At 42.6% G+C, this 17956-nt stretch overlaps 1 long non-coding RNA gene across 1 annotated transcript in view; it reads right to left on the bottom strand.

Annotated features, from left to right (window-relative positions):
- Positions 1-11951, bottom strand: part of LOC141277986 (uncharacterized) — a 255725-nt gene extending 243774 nt beyond the window's left edge. Inside the window, exon 1 of the long non-coding RNA XR_012330003.1 lies at positions 11724-11951. This is a non-coding gene — a long non-coding RNA (uncharacterized lncRNA). The remainder of the gene's footprint in view (positions 1-11723) is intronic.
- Positions 11952-17956: the final 6005 nt, after the last annotated feature.

Genomic DNA, 17956 nt, shown 5'->3' with positions numbered 1-17956 from the left:
CAGGCGGATTCTTAACCACTGTGCCACCAGGGAAACCTCAGAATTTGGATTTTAGCAGGCTGGTAGGGGAGAAAGAAAAAGAAAGAAAGAAAGCTATTCTGGACAGAAAGAAGAGCATGAAAGAAGGAATGGCTTGGCAATGAGCCTGGCAAGTGGCCAGACCCTAAGGACTTCAGCCTGGCTGGAAGAGTGTTGAGCTGTGGAGTAACATTAGGAAGTGGGGGGTTGGTGGGGATTGGAGCCAGATTCCAGTCCAAAGAATTTGCCAACACCAGGTCTCTCAGCCAACGCCTCATCTGTGGCTCCTGGATGCCGGTATCTCAGAGCCATGCACGGACCAGAAACTTAATCACTAAGCCTCTGAAATTAGATTATTGCAGACACCTGACCTCATCTTCCCTCATCCTTAAGTTTTTCATCGTCTCCTTGCCCCCAACGTGAGGAATTAATTATAAGACTATCAAAATTCCAGCAGGATGAATTCTCAGCCTTCACACGTCTTCCACATCCAAGTCAGGGCCCCCATAGGGAAGGAGTAGACTTGGAATGGGGCTATCTGGGTAGAGAGGCTTAACAACTTTGAGCCCCCAATTTCCCAGAATCCTTTGGCCTGTACAAGCAGCTCATTTCCTTTATTAGAGGATAACAATTACCCCTTGTTTGAAGATAATGCAGGATCTTCTGCGGCGGCAGGTACCTTATAGGACAATATTTGCCCTCCTCAGGATCTGCCCCATCCTGGACCAAGACTGGGGTCAAGTGTGAGCATGGCCCAACGGGAGAAGTCCAGGCCTGCCGAGGGATTATACACTGAAGGGGCTGCAGGAGCTAACAAAGATATACCAACAGCAAGGGGTAGAATTTGCCTGGACACAGATCTTGAAGGTCTTGAATCAAGGGGAGTAGAAAATAAAGCTGGATAATCACCAGTATGGGGGGACTCTTCCATGACACAAGACTTAACATCCTGATAAGGCCCCAGGGCTTTTCCTAATTCCCTGTTAGGATAGCTCTTAGAAGCCTGACCCACTTAAATGAAGAAGAGATACAAGAGCTACTGTGGCAGAGTATGGAGGGAGGATTACAAGGCTCGGAGGAATGGCCAAGCTGGAATGGATTTATTATTATCCATATACGAGAAAACCCGCTGTATTTCTTGGGAGAGCCCAGAGGTCATTCTGGTTATCGCGACAATATGAAGTGTGCTGGGGAGGGTGTGTCACTGGCATCATTAAGAAGCTTCTTAATTGCTGTCCTCTGTAAACTGTCCTCTATAGGTAGAAGGTGCTGCTTCAATACTGGACTCCTTCCAAGCTATGGGGATCCTAGAAGCCCAAAATAGCAGAGGCCTGAGAGCAGCACTTACTTGCCAGAAGCTAGGTGGTCATGATTACCACCATGGGCAGCAAAGTCAGAATGGTAGCCAGTGGTAGCTGACCTCCAGGGTGCTATAGGACATGATGTTCACAGAAACAAGATATATAAATAGCCAAGAGATTATTGCTTAATAATATTCAGCAATACCAAGAACGTATGAGCAGAAGGCTGAGATCAGCTGTCCCAGTAGAAAGTCATGATCCTTTGCCCCATTTCCAAACCCAAGTCAGTTCTCAGATCCAGAATCCAATGATTGAAAGAGAGGAGACAGAAAAATTGGGGACAATTTGAGGATCTAAATAATGATAGTAAGGGATTATAACACTAAATAAAGTAAAAACCCATAGGGGCTACAATGATATAAATAAATAAGGGAGAAGGGAAAGCTCCTTCTTGCCGTAGAAAGCCAATAGAAGGAATAATGAAATCAGAAACCACCATTCAACAAGCACCTTGACTCAGGCAAAAATAACCAATGATAGCTAAAATAGTGCATGAAAATGTGGTAAGAAAATAGGAGCTAACATTCACATACTCTCAAGTATCACCCCCACGAGATACTTATTAATCGCAGAATGTAAAATAGTAATAATGGTAACCTGGCAGGTACCATTTTAGCCAAATCATCAAACTTAACGTCGCCAGGATGTTCAGTAGTAGTTCTGCCAAAAATGGGTAATTTGAATCTGACCATGAGGGAAACCAACCCACATTGAAGGACATGCTACAATATAATCGGGCTGTACTCTTCAAAAATGTCAATTTCATGAACTACGAAGACAGACTTGGCAACTGTTGTAGATCAGTGGAGACCAAAGAAACAGGACAGCTGAGAGCAATGCTTGACCCTGGATATTTTTTTAATATAAAGGATGTTATGGATGAGAGGATGTAAAGGATGAGACAATTGGTAAAATCTGAGTCAGGTCTAGAGTTTAGGTAATAGTATTATATCAATGTGAATTTGGGGGTTTTGATTATTATACTATGGCTATTTAAGAGAATTCCTTGTTTTTAGAAAACACGCACTGAAGTGTTTAGAAATAAAGGGGAATCATGCTGCAAATTATTCATAAACAGTTTGGAAAAAGGTACGTATATGTATGTATATACACACATACTACACACACACATCGAGCCACCGATCCATCCATCTACAGAGAAAAGGACATAGCAAATGCAGTAAAATGTTAACATACGGGGGATCTGGGTAAAAGATATCCAGGAATTCTTTGCACTGTTCTTGCAACTTTTAAGTTTTAAATAATGTAAAGATTAAATAGAGAGAGAGGAAAGGAAGCTTCCACAAGTGTATATAGCAATGATTCCCAGAGCAGTCCCTGCCTGTGGTCATTTACCCAAATAACCATATATTGGGGGGAAGTCCAAGGTGCCACTGATAACCAGAAAACCCAAGCACCACTCTGACCTCCTGTTAGAACAGAGGTACCTGATACCAGGTAATACCTGGATTTCTGAACCAATCCTACCCATCTCACAGTGGACCTACTGGGTACACACAGCTTTCTAGTGGTCATTTCTCCAGTTCCTGAATGTATAAATGGAACGGATATACTTAATCACTTATTAAACTCTTGCATTGCACATTGGTTCCTTAAACAGTAGAGTAAAAGAACTGTAGTAGGAAAGGTCACATGAGAGCCCATGAAACTACCCCTATCTTTAGTCTAAATAATAAAAACCAAATTGCTTCCCAAGGGAATGAGAGAGTTTAGGCCCACTCTTGGACTTAAATAATGCAGTGGCAATGGCCTGTATCCCCATTTATACTCTCATTTAATTTGCCTCCATGGCCCCTTACAAAAACCTGATGAATCATGGTGGATAGCAATGGACTAGTGAAATCTTAATCAAGTAGTAGCCTCAGTTGTAGTTATTGTGCCAGATGTGGTCATCCTTACTAGAGAAGATTAACACAGGCTATAGAATGTGGTCTTTAGCTCTTGATCTGGCTAATGCATTCTCTCCCATGCCTATCAGGAGAGAAGATCAGAAGCAGGTTGCATTGCCTTGTGATGGACAGCAAGGTACATGCAAGATCTTGTCCCAGCTTATTACTTCTCTGTCACACCACAGTCCCAAAAGCAACTAAGAACATCCAGACATTCTGCAGAACATCACATTGATCTACTATATTGATGGTATCATGTTATCAGGCATTCGTGATGTCTTTATAAGGGCTCCACAGGGTGGGAAATAAATCCTACAAAGATTCAGAGTCCTTCTACTACAGTTTTTGGGTCCAATGCTCTGGAGCATTCCAGAATATTACCTCCAAAGTAAGGGCAATTTATTATACCTTGTACCTCTTACCACTAAAAGAAAAACACAGTGCTTGATGGGCCCCTTTGGACTTTGTGGGTAGTATCACAAAGTCCAGGGGAGTGGGACAAGTATTCTTGGGAATACTGCTCTGACTCATTTATCAAATGATTTTGAAGGCTTTCACTTCCGAATTGGGCCTCGAGGAAGAAAGGGATCAGTGGCAGGTTTAAAACATAGTATAAGCAACCTGACACTTGGGCCATACTAGTAAGGCAGATTCAATAGTACTAGAGGTAGGAAAAAGTGTCTTGTGAAATTTCAGGCAAGCTATGAGAGTCACAGCACGGATCATTAGGGTTCTGCAATGTATAGGGCGTACAGGGAATTAATTATACACCATTTGAGAAATAGCTCCCGGCCTGTTAGAGATGGAGCATGTTATCATGGGGATAGTAAGTAACCGTATACTATAAATGCCCATCATGACCCACATAGGCTGAGAAGCAATCCACCTATGAATAAAGTGGCACATCTGGGATCGGCCTCAAGCAGGTGCAGAGGTCGCAAATAAGCCGCAAGAACAGGTAGCCCAGATTCCCAACACACCCAGCCCTACTGCACTGAAGCCTTTGCCTGGACTCACACCTGTGACCTTATGGGGCCATTCCCTACGATCAGCTGACAAACAAAAGAGAAGGAAAACCGAGTTGATTCTTGGGCTCAGACCCCTCCGGGATGAGAATTTGGGTCATCCCATCAACCAAGTCACCTAGACAAGCAGAAATGGTAGCTGAGGGCGAGAAGAATCTAGGATCAACAGTAAAGGTTGGAGATGAGTATTAGTTGTGACTTTAGGACCAGCTTGCCACTAACTCTCCTCTTGTAGGTTTTCCTAGAAACTGATCAACCAGAATCCTAGAGAATTAAAAGTGAATTAATTAAAAGTGAATCAGAACAGGGTAGATTGTATTGATAGTTGATGCTGTTGGTGTCCCATCCAAATCTTTTTCTTTTTTTTTACTGGGTTGTACATATTCTCTCAGCTGCTATGAGTGTTGGCTAATAATAGCTTCCAGGCACTCTGCTATGGAAACTTGCCCTCCGCCAAGAGAAACCACTTTGCCCAGAAGGCTACAAAGCCAACCTCCATACTCATCAACATTGCCAAAGAAAAAGAGAGTATAGGATACAAAAGACAGCGGGATTTATACTCCAGACCATCTCTCTCACCATCCTCACGGATGGGCTACACGTTACCGGAAACTACATTCCTTGCTCTGCCTCTTTCCCTACCTTGTCGCACTCCCTTGCTCTTCTACAGATTTTTCTTCTGAAAACAACTCCTTAAATAAAATACATGCACCTGAATTCTTGTCTCAGGCTCTGCTTCTAGGGTAACCAACCTAAGACATCTGTGATACTGATATGACTCAAATTTGAAAATCTGTGGACAGAGGGATTTATTTTTTCAAGTTTTCTTTGTATTTCTATTGTTTTTAATTTTTGAATTTTATTTTATTTATTTTTTATACAGCAGGTTCTTATTAGTTATCTATTTTATACATATTAGTGTATACATGTCAATCCCAATCTCCCACTTCATCCCACCACCACCACCCCCCCGCCACTTTCCCCCTTTGGTGTCCATACGTTTGTTCGGTCAGAGGGAATTTTTGCTACCAATTTTTGCTCAGATTTTACCTTAGTTAAGAAGTTAGCTGTTCAACAGCATTAGTTCACGATTTCTCCCAGGGCTAGTGTATATTTTTAACGAGCTTAAAAACAAAAGAAGCCAAAGATGAGGTTGAACTCAACTAACATGCCAGGACTGTCATGAAAGTCACATCCTCGTGTATATCTGTGAGGTGACAGTGAGGAAAGGATTGGAGAATAGGGTGGGGGAGATCGCATACTCCCTCCACCCCATCCTCTCCATCACACCCCATCACTTCTATCCTGAAGCTCCAGTGAGTGTGTCCATCTCCTTATATTCAAGAGTTTCTAATAATATGACAAAAGCAGCACTTTAGATCAATTTGGCAATGAACCAAAATGGACTGGAGCTGACCAAGATGAGAAGGAGACCTGTGGAGAGCCTGCTACGGAGATAAGAGTTAGATATGAGATGGTGAACACCTACATTTTTATGGTGTCAACATGAATGGAAAGGAAGGAATAGAAATGATATTTATTTTACCCTGAAGGTTCTCAGGCTCCACCATCCTGTGGATTCAATTAACATTGAAGCAACATTTAATACCCCAAGTTTCCTGGATCATCACTGCCACCTGCTGGTGTAAATCTCATCTTCCCCATTCATTCCTGGACCACCCAAAGGGACCTCTTAGGTGCTCCCATCCTTCTGCCTCAGCCTCCTCCTGGATGTAGGCTTCCTACACACCGCAGGAGGATCCTGCCTCAACACTGTTGAACTGGGGCTCCCTGAGTGCTGACTGCTGTTCCCAAAGCTTCAAAACTCTTGAAGTGACAGTGCTCCTTGACTGCCAGCTGAAAGTACACCAGAGCCACACTGTGCTTGAGCAGTGCTGAGGAGACAAACACTCTCCCCACCCATTTGTTTGTGGAGACTTATGGCACACAGAGCCCCAATGAAGAGTTTCTTTAGAGTAGTTGATAATGTTGATTATATGTCTCATTCACTGACTATTTCACATGCATGTATGTTGACTAATCAACTAGATCGGGCAGCCCTCCAGCGAATCTACTTTTTCCTGTATATTCAATAGTGCCTAGAGTGGTACAATTGCATATTGGTCATGCTCAAAAAATCCTGGTTGAATGATTAACCAATAAAGATGTGGCAAGATTCCCAAGTCATTGCTTAAAGAGAGGAAACTCCTTCATTCTCTACGTGATAAGAGTGACTGTAAGTGAAAGTAGACTATTACTTTGATCATACTATCATCCGTTCTTACTGGGGCAATAGCCTGTGGGCACCCAAGACCTCTGACAGAGTTAAACTAGAAATAAAAACTATCTGAGGCAGATGGTCGATGCAACAGAATGACCTTTGGACCTGTAAGATTGAGGTAGGAGATAGATGGGCCCCTGGGCCAGACAGCTGGTGTTTGTCACGTGGAGTAAAGTTGAAACTTTCTTCTCCCCCAGCCACTCCAAGGACAAAGTTAGTGGCGGAAGAGGAGCTCTGCTAAAGTAAAGAGATAAGGTGCCGGCTCCTGAGGTCAAGGAAAACTTCCCTGTCTGCACATGCGCAAGAAGGCTCCTTGGGGGTCAGAAAGGGAGGGGGCACCACCCCATAATGTGTGTGGACATGTACCCACAGGCCTCTACTGTGGGATCCACCTTAGCAAAAAGTTGCGCACGCATCTTGGGGAGCATTCTAGGACCAGTCAGGTGTGAAAAAAGAAACAAGATAATTGGCCAAATGTAAACAAAGACCCGGAAGGACTGTCCTAGGCAAGTGATTCAAATCACCTCTTTACTGAGATCCTCATTCAGGATGCCTGCATTCCTCTCTGGGTGCGCATCTCCGCCTAGCTTCTAGCTTCTAACTTACTGCACTCCTCATTAGACAGAACACCCGTACCCTTTCTCTCTGGGTGTGTATTTCTGCTTTGCTTCTGTCTTTTTATTATTATTACTATTTATTTATTCATTCATTTATTTTGGGTCTCCGTTGCTGCATGCAGACTTTCTCTAGTTGAGGCGAGCAGGGGCTACTCTTTGTTGCGGTGCAGGCTTCTCATTGTGGTGGCTTCTCTTGTTGCGGAGCATGCGCTCTAGGCTCACAGGCTTCAGTAGTCGTGGAGCCCGGGCTTAGTTGCTCCGCGGCATGTGGGATCTTCCTGGACCAGGGATCGAACCCGTGTCCCCTGCACTGGCAGGCACATTCTTAACCACTGTGCCACCAAGGAAGTCCCTTGCTTCTGTCTTAAATAAACTGTTTCTCTGTGTGCTCTCCCATACATTGTGCTGTGTGTCTAATAATAACTTTTGTACCTGTTTTTATAGTTTTTGCCTCCTTGAAACATTCTTGCTTTCAAATGGGGGAGAGAGCCAGGGCCACTTTCCTTCTAGCCTCTAGCCCCTGGTGGTCTAGCAGCTAGGATTCCTGGTTTTCATCCAGGCTGCCCAGGTTCGATTCCTGGGCAGGGAACTAAGGTCTCTCTTTAGGGCTGCTCACTGCTGTCCCTCCGAGATCAAGATTATACACTGTGGTTAGATATTTGCAACCTAACATGAAAAAGAAACTAAGTCCTCTTAAAACTGAGTTCCTCTGCCGAGTTTATGATTAACCTCTCTATCCAAAACATTATTCCCCAGAATGTTATTCCTCTTCTTGTCCAACACCTCTTCTCCTCAAGATGGAGGAGGAAGGATGAAGATCAAAGAAAAGGGGGAAGTGTAACCGAGCGGGACACTATGGGGCCTTCCCAGGAAAGACCCCTCCCCCATATCCTTTGCTTTAGCTCCTCTCTGGAGTACCAGATAACAGTAACTGATGCACATTTCCTGAATTGCTTTACAGATGATAAAACTCTCACCAAAAGGGAGACTAACTACTTGATGACCCTGGGCACGTATATACGTAGCCCCGAAGCCTACTGGAACCTAAGAATTGATAATGTAACCCCTATGACAAACCCTGTTACCTCACCATCAACCAATCAGAGACTTGTGCATAAGCTGATCACACACCCTTCCATCCCCCTCCCTCACCTGGCCTTCAGAAATGCTTTCCTGAAATCCATTGGGGAGTTGGGGCTTTTGGGGCACTAGCTGTCCCAGACTCCTTGTGGCGCCTTACAGGAAATGCGGTGCTTTCATTCACCACAATCCAGTGTCAGTAGGCTGGCTTTACTGTGTGCTCGAGCAGACCCAAGTTTGGTTCGGTAACAAAAATAATCCATCAAAAGAGAGTAGGCCAGGACTTCCCTGGTGGCGCAGTGGTTAAGAATCCGCCTACCAATGCAGGGGACATGGGTTCGAGCCCTGGTACAGGAAGATCCCACATACCGCAGAGCAACTAAGCCTGTGCGCCACAACTACTGAGCCTGTGCTCTAGAGCCCGAGCCACAACTACCGAGCCCGCACGCCACAACTACTGAGCCTGCACACCTAGAGCCTGTGTTCCACAACAAGAGAAGCCACCGCAATGAACAGTAGCCCTCGCTCGCTGCAACTAGAGAGAGCCCACGCACAGCAAGGAACACCCAACGCAGCCATAAATTAATTACTTACTTAATAGAGTAGGCCATGGGAAATAGAAAAGGGAAAGTTGCAGAGATGAATGTTGGCAGCACCTACTCCCAACCCTCAGACACCAGGGAAAGGTACCCCAAATCATGTTTTAAAACAAAAGAAAATTTCTGTGTACACACAAGCCCTAAGAGAGAAGTTAATGGAAATACACTTTTTTTTTTCCAGTGGCTGGTCCAGTAGCTCAGGTGGTGACAGCACGTTGCTGAACGGTAACAACACTTCAGATTCATCACTTTGATAACTGTGATTTATAAAAGTAAATTTCTATTTGTCTTCCTCCTGTTCCTGGCGCAGAGTTCCTAAAACCCTTGGAATTTCCAGTGAGGAGAGCAATCAAGGTAGCTGTTGTTATGGTAATGAAGTGACTCTCAGAAAGCACCTAAGGGTGAGGGCTGGTAGCCAATAGAACCAACCAGGGGATTAGAGGGTTGAACTTTTAGTCCTGCTGTCCTCACCGCCCATCCCCCAACTTCCTGGGAAGAGAGGGGCTAGAGATTGAGCTCAATCATCAATAGCCGATGATTTGATCAATTGTGCCTATGTAATGAAGGCTCCATAAAAACCCAAAAGGAGAGGGTTCAGAGAGTTTCTTTGGTGGGCTCACACGTGGAGATGCTGGGAGACAGCAGGGAAACTCAACGCCCCTTTCCCCACACATTGCCCTGTGCACCTCTTCCATCTGGCTATTTCTGAGTTATATCTTTTTTTTTTTTTGCGGTACGCGGGCCTCTCACTGTTGTGGTCTCTCCCGTTGCGGAGCACAGGCTCCAGACGCACAGGCTCAGCGGCCGTGGCTCACGGGCCCAGCCGCTCCGCAGCATGTGGGATCTTCCCAGACCAGGGCACGAACCCATGTCCCCTGCATTGGCAGGCGGACTCCCAACCACTGCGCCACCAGGGAAGCCCAAGTTATATCTTTTTATAATAAACCAGTAATCTAATAAGTAAACCGTTTCCCTTCCATGAACTACTGAAGCCAATTAATCAAACCCAAGGAGAGGGTTGTTGGAACTTCCCATCTATAGCTGATGGGTCAGAAGCCCAAGTGATAGCCCAGACTTTCAACTGGTGACTGAATTGGAGGATGAGCGGAGAGAGTCTTGTAAGACTGAGCCCTTAACCTGTGGGATCTGATGCTATTTCCAAGTAGACAGTGTCAGAATTAAGTTATAAGACACCCAGCTGGTATCAGAGAATTGCTTGGCCATGTGTTTAAAAAGCACACACACATTGGAATTGGTGGCAGAATCATAGCTGATGATGAAATCGAGCAGGACCCTGTGGCGCTCCTGGGTCCAAAGCCTTTCCGTGTCCCCTGTTTCTTGTTCGTAGGAAATAGGCTTCATTCAGCCTCCATGACCTTCCCTGAGTTCCAAAGGACAGGTTCAAACAGTTGCTAATCAGGGAAGGGAGGGGATGCAGAGACAAGGGAGGAGCAGTCAGGAAACAATAGTGCATCTTGGGGCAGGGTCCTGGGTCCTCCTCAAGGAATATACATAACAATATTTTTGAGCTCTGCAGAACTAAGGCTCGCACGGAGGTGGAGGGGGGCCACTTCCGGCTGAGCACAAGATTCCTGGAACACCGCCCTGTTACCTCACCACCCACCTATCAGAAGAAAGTCACACACCCTGCAGCCCTCACCCCAAATTTTGCCTATAAAAACTTTTTTCAGAAAACCAATGGCGAGTTCAAGGTATTTAAGCTCTCCTTTCTCCTTGCTTGGCCCTGCAATAAACCTTTCTCTGCTCCAAACTCCGACGATGTTTTGGTTTATTTGGCCTCACTCTTCAACAGGCACACAAACTTTGTTCCATAACAATGATCAAAAATGGGATCAGAATCAGAATCATAAGCACTCACTTATGCAACTGCTATTAAGTGACTACTTGATAAAAGGTATTCAGCCAGGTTCTTTGTTTCCCCCAAAGATATATACAAAACCAAGCAACATAAAACATGCTCACTAATAGCTACAAAGGCAGTTTGTAATGAATTCCTTGAAATTCATAACATAATGGGAAATTAAGGCAAAGGATAAAATTGAAGTAGCACTGAATTTTGTCTCGAACAGATAAGGTTTTGGTAGGTAAAAGGACAGGAGAGTCAAGGTTTTTCCTCCTACACCAGCTATATCTATTTTTCAGATATACTGTAGCTGCTAGGTCAAGAGTCTGTAAAAGCGAACCCATCATCACTACAGGACTGACCATTCAAAAAGACAAATCCAGCTGATGGTGGACCAAAGATACCACTGTGATACAAAAACGTTATATAAAAGAAAGCAGACCAAAAAACTGTGGGAATAAAAACTCAGAGCTGCGCAAGACAAAGTCTGGCAGCAAATCCACTCCTTCCACTGGTGCAGCACCAAACCCTGCATTGAGCCACCTTGGAAGTCCTTCGATTGAAGGGGAAGGCATTCAAGGCAGGAGGTTCGCACAGGCAGTTAAATGCAGAGGTTGTGCTCCCTTGATTTTGCAGCCTTAGAAAACTGGGCCATTCCATCACTACTAACAATGTAGGCAGAGGAGCAAAGACAAGAACGCTTTGCTTTTGAAGTTAAATCCCCACAGGAAAGCTGCTTTGCTCTATGTGGGTAGAAACAAAGAGTTGCAAGAAAATGGTCACATCCTCTAGCACTTTTATCTCCTTGCTGCCTAGACATTTTCATGTGGAGAGGGAAAATTCTCATGGAAGTCTGAGAATAAGCAGGCACTGTCTTACGAGCTTGAATAACACTACCTCTGTGAGGTTTAGTAACATGACCTCTGAAGAGCTGCCACCAACCAAGAAGTTCTGGAGAGCGTTCTTACCTCTTCAGGTCTTTTCATGTAGAAGCGTATATCCGGCTGGTTCTTGGGGCTTTCTCCTCAGGCTGCCAGGAGGAAGAGGAAAGTTGTATTATTGGAAGCCAAAGGAATATTGTGGTTTAAAAATAAGCATGAGTAAGTTTAATAGCATCAGTTTCCATAGCCTTCTCACTCCAGCATCTTGACAGAACAGTCCCTGTTTCTGCTGGTGTCAATCCAGTGACGGCAGCACAGCTGGCTCCCACCATCATGGGCTCCTCCAGCTTCCAGCAGGAGCTTCCTAATCTTAAGCCAAAATCTGACTCTCAGGGATTCTGAGAAAACAGCAATAAGGGAAAGGAGAGGAAAGGGACAGTTGAATAGAAAAGTATTTCACTGCGCAGAAATGAGAAGAATTCACTAACTACCTAACATCAGAGCAGTCCTTAAAAAAAGGCGTGGGGGGGGGGTGGCGCATCACAGGGGAGACTAAATCCAAAATACATGTATCTGGAGATACTGTGGAGAATTTCTGATTTTCAGATCAGGTAGACTTGAAACCAAGCAGGACCCTGTGGGGCTCCTGGACATGGAAGCCTTTCCATGTCCCCTATTCCTTGTTTGTAGGGAACAGACTCCAGCCTCCATTACCTTCCCTGAGTCCCAAAGGGGAGATTCAAACAGTTGCTAATCAGGGAAGGGAGGGGATGCAGAGACAAGGGAGGAACAGCCAAGAAACAAGAGCGGCAGCCTTGGGGCAGGGTCCTGGTTCTGCCTCAAGGGATGCACATAACAATGTGCATCTTTACAGAACGAAAACCCCCAACAAATGGAGCTCTTTACAGAACGAAAACCCCCAACAAATGGAGTTAGCATTCTTCATTCTAGAGAAGACCACCAGAGGCCAGATTAAAGGAACCAGAGTAGCTCATTAGGAGATTACCTGAGACCAGAGTAAAGGAGTGCACACCCTAATCTTATCAGCAACCTTGCCCTTGAACTACTGCTGTAAAAACTCCACCAAATCCTCCCAGGTGGGGACACACAGTTATCGAGGGCAGGAGCCCTCTGTGTCCCCTTTTGCCTGGCAAAGCAATAAAACTATTCTTTTCTGCTGCACCCAAAACACTGTCTCTGAGATGAGATTTGGCTCGGCACCAGTGCATAGAGGCTAGGTTTTCAGCATCAGACTAAAAAGTACAGAAAATTAACGTTAACAAATACGGTTTAATAGACATCTATAGGTACACAAATAACATTGTATTCTTTAGAAAATAGACATTTTCAAATTTGTCTGGGACAAAATTTGTTTAGGCATTAGATTACTAAAATACTTTTAAGATTATAATATGCAATAAAAACTGAAAATAAGTTAAAAAACTGTATATATACAAATAGTGTGTGTGTATATATATATATATCTAATATATATGTACACACACACTCTAAAACTTGAAAATTTTAACAAATTTTCAAAAAAAAACAACCTAAAGTTAGAGGTTATTCAGCAATAATGAAAAACTTACTAAGCGTAAAATTGTAACTTGTGTGTCAAACACTAACCACTTTACGCTTAATCTTCATAATAACACTAAGAGGTAGATGCCCTGATCTCCATTTTCCAGGTGAGAAAACTGAGGCTCATAGATGTCAAAAAGCTTGCCTAAGATTATATAGATAGTTAGTGGCAGAAGTAGAATTTGAACCCAGGCAGCCTGGTTCTAAAGCATAGATCCTTAACCACTGTACTGTGTAATTTCATATAAAAACCCATGGGAATGGCCAAAGCCATAAAGAGGAAAAGTCATACCTTTTATTTATTTCATACCTTAATAGCTTTTCTTTTGAATTTTATTTTATATACAGCAGCTTCTTATTAGCTATCTATTTTATACGTATTAGTGTATACATGTCAATCCCAATTTCCCACTTCATCCCACCATCACCACTTCCCCCACCAGTTTCCCCCCTTGGTGTCCATACGTTTGTTCTTTACATCTGTGTTTCTATTTCTGCCCTGCAAACCGGTTCATCTGTACCATTTTTCTAGGTTCCATATATATGCATTAATATACGATATTTGTTTTTCTGTTTCTGACTCACTTCACTCTGTATGACAGTCTCTAGCTCCATCCACCTCTCTACAAATGATCCAGTTACATTCCTTTTTATGACTGAGTAATATTCCATTGTATATATGTACCACATCTTCTTTATCCATTTGTCTGTCAATGGGCATGTAGATTGCTTCCATGACCTGGCTACTGTAAATAGTGCTGCAATGAACATTGTCATACCCTTAATAGCTTTTTATATTAAAAAAAAATAGGTTATTTAACACAAGATTGCAACATGGTGGCAGACTTTAGCAAATGATCCTGTTGTTTCCTCCTGTGCTAAAAACTAGGGTACAGAGTGGGAGAAGGAAAAAAAAAATGGAAATGGTATTACATTGGCCAAGGATTTACCAGTGTCTACGTGGATGATGTTTAGGTAAGACATGCAGAGCCGTGTATATACACTGACACAGCTAAGGATTGGTGTGAATCATGGCTCTGACTAGCAATGCCACAAGTATTACACCATCTGTGCATATTGAGTGAAAATTACTTCTGTGCATATTGAGTCAAAATTGAGTTCTAAGTGATTAGTCCCTAATGACTTTGATTACAGTAACTTGCTAAATTGCTATAAATGGGGGCCTCTAGGATAACGTGTTTAAGAGCCCAGGCTGTGCCCTCAGATCTCAGCTTCAGGCTATGGCTTGGCCACCTGAGAGCTTTATGACCTTGAATAGCCACCACCGACTCTACCATTTCCTGGCGTTGCTGTAAGAACTAATTATAAAACACCTGATATGGTGCCTGGCACAGAATGGCTGGAAAACAAGAAACGGTTATTTGCAGAGCAAAAACTGACAAACACCCACCTTCCAAAAGTTAAAGTAGGCAGAAATACTTTGTCAGAAGGAATCATAAGACTTCAGATTCTCTGTAATAATGGGCTAGGATATTTGGACAAGCCCTCTTGAAAACAAACAAAACACACACACACACACACACACACACACACACACACACACACAACCACTAAGGGAATTACCTGGTGGTCCAGTGGTTAGGACTTGGTGCTTTCATTGCCCAGGGTCCCGGGTTCGATCCCTGGCTGGGGAACTAGGATCCCACAAGCCATGCAGCACAGCCAAAACCACCCCCCGCAAAACAACAAACAAACAAAAACAACAAACAAACACTAAAATCTATGGGTAAAGTGTTAAAAAATAAAAGAAAAGCAGACATATTTCTTAAAAGTAAGAGGAGCTAACACCATAGTTAGAAATAACCAGAACAAAAGGAACTCCAGAGATAAATGAGCGCAGAAGCCACTTTTGTCCTGAGGGAATCTGCTGCTCCCACTAGACTTGAACTTGCATGTGAATGAATTTTGGCTGCAAATGGGACACAAATCAAAGCTCAGACTCATACCAGGTGGGATGTCTAGTGGGAGACTCTCCCCTCAGTAAGCCTGGGGCCCAAAGGTGAGGATGAACCAAAGGAATGGAGGTTTTCTGTGAGATCTTGCATCCTAAATGGACCCAGACATAAAGTCTTAAACTAAGATTAGGGTGGTCCTGGATTAGAATTGCTTTCTGGTGCCAAGCAGAAGCAAACTCAAGCAGAAGCTCTCTGGAGGACCTGTAGCTGTGTTCTAGTTCTCCACTTCTTCCTAGAGATAGTTCCAAGTACAACAGTCAAGAATCAATGATGAAGATGCACACTAAAGATGTTACCATGAAGGAGAAAAGCAGAATCAGGCATGTGTGCATGTGCACACACGGACACAAACAGGTCTACAAAGGATTCGGACTGATGATAAAAGCATTCTGCTTATTATGCTTAGTGAAATATATAAGATATGCTCCATCTGCAGGGAACAGGAGACTTTTACCAAGTGATCTTGCAAGTGAGAAAGAGAACCAAATAGAACTTCTAGAATTTAAAAATGTGATAACTAAAGTTAACTCAGTGGATAAAATTAATAGCAAATCAAGCACGTTCATGAACAGGGATAAAAATCAAAAGAAGTTATCCAGAATGTAGCCCGAAGAGACAAACAGAAAACGCAGAAAAGCTGGTAGCAAATAGGAAGTACAGATGTGAGATCAAGGGTATTCAGTTGGGATCCCCAAGGAAGAAGAGAGTGGGACAAACATATTTGAAGAGATGGTGGCTGAGAATTTACCAAACCAATCCAGATTCAAGAAGTTCAATGAACTCCAATCAGAATAAGTAAAAATAAGTCCACACTTACACACATCATAGTAAAACTACTGATAACCAAAGACAAGGAAGATAACCCTTAAATGAAGTCCAAGAAAAAGCAACAGATTTTCTTAAAAGGAGTGTCGAACTAATAGTAAGAAGACAGAAAACAATAGAATGGTCTTTCCTCTTTGTATGTTGAAGATTGCTGTTAAGCTAGAATTCCATTTCCAGTTGAAATATTTCTAGAATGAAGGGGAAATAAAGACACTTTGAGAAAACAAAAACAGGATTTATCACCTAAATAAAGGAAAATCTAACAGATGCTCTTTAGGTAGCAAATATGACCCAAAGTGAAGATCAGAGATGTGAGAAGGATTTGTGAATTCATCTAAATAAACAAGGAATGCATAAACTAGGTTGTGTGGGTTTTACATATAGAAAGGTCATTGCATTTTCCAGAGGAGAGTAGTTACCAACTAACTTTAAACATTGATACGTGTTGTAATTTTTAGGATAAGATCTAAAAGGGATTAAAAAAAGAATGTATAATGTCTAATCTCGTAGAGGAAAAATGCAATTATAAAATAATTTAAGAGATGCATGAAAGAAAAGAGTGCAACAAGATAGGGTAAGCACAAAATAAGATGTCAGATTTAAGCCCAAATAAAACAATTAAATTCATATTTTAATCGATTTGAAATGTAAGAATAAAAGAATAAAGAAAATCCCTATGAGTTGACATAGGGTGATTTTCAGGATATATTCTTAAGTGAAAAAGCAAGATGCAAAAATTATGTCACATTTTGTGTGAGAAAAAAATAAGAATACACACATTTATTATTACAAAATTAAACAGAAAGGACAAATGAGAAATAAAATCAGTGGCCTACAAGGGTGTGGAGGTTGGTATCCACAGGGTGGGAGGGATAGAGAAGGGAATGAGACTTTTAAGCAGACCTTTTTATAGAATTTTGACTTTTGAACCATGCTAATCTTTTATATATTCAAAAAATAAATTGAAACAAGAAATGAGGAAAACTCTAACATTGAAGGCAGATAGAAACAAAACCATATCACACTGATACATAATTACCCAGAAGGAAAAAATAATAATAATTTCTGACCACAGTACTCTGACAGTACACACCCAATGTAATATAGTTCAGTCTTAGAACAAAAAGAAATCTTAAACGTAAGTAAGTTTGTTGTTGATGAATCAATTATGAAATATTTTTAGTTTACTGCCTGACTGAGTAAATATACTGTTGGGAACGCAGGTTCTCATTGTGGGAGGAGAGAAGTACAAAGAGCCAGTGTGGGCAGGACAGAAGAAACCCTGTGGTGTTAGGATGAAAATGGAGACATTGTCAGTGTAAACTTGAGATTTCTCAAGCTCTTTCCACGGAAAGGGCCTGGAAGCAATCACATCTCTGTACCAAGGAGCACACTTAGCATCCAGATCTTAGTTTTGAATACTATTCCCCACTACAAAGGAACAGCAGGACGTCTTGGAGAAATGCCTGACTTCAGGACGGAGACAGGGAAAGTAAAAGGGAAGCCTGGAAGATCTGGTAGCAGAGAGTTAAAAAGTGCTCAAAACTTATGGGAACTATCAAAAACACACAGGATCCCGTGACTCAGAAACTTAAAGGAGCTCACAATGGCCAAATATGGGAGAATTTAAACTTCAAAACAAATGGTGACAGGAATAGATTGTAATGCTGAATAAAAATAATTCATAAATCCACACTGGTTCCAAAATCCCTTTCCTTTAAAAAGGATGGGGCAAGAGGAGCGAAGGGAAAGTTTTCCTTAGAGCAGGTACCAACTAACAGGTGTAGGAGGAATAAGAGAAATAGAAAATCATTATTTTACATTAGTAGAAATCACCAGTGGATGATAAAATATGGGGTAAGAGATTGTTAGGGAGCAGAATGTGGAGAAATTTGACAGACACCCACCTTAACCAAGTGTTCAAACAGTATCAGTAAT

The sequence above is a fragment of the Tursiops truncatus genome, chromosome 2 (genome assembly GCF_011762595.2).
Source record: "Tursiops truncatus isolate mTurTru1 chromosome 2, mTurTru1.mat.Y, whole genome shotgun sequence".
In the NCBI taxonomy this organism is placed as follows: domain Eukaryota; kingdom Metazoa; phylum Chordata; class Mammalia; order Artiodactyla; family Delphinidae; genus Tursiops; species Tursiops truncatus.
Note: the sequence above shows the minus strand (reverse complement) of the source record. Positions and strands in the feature narration are given on the sequence as shown.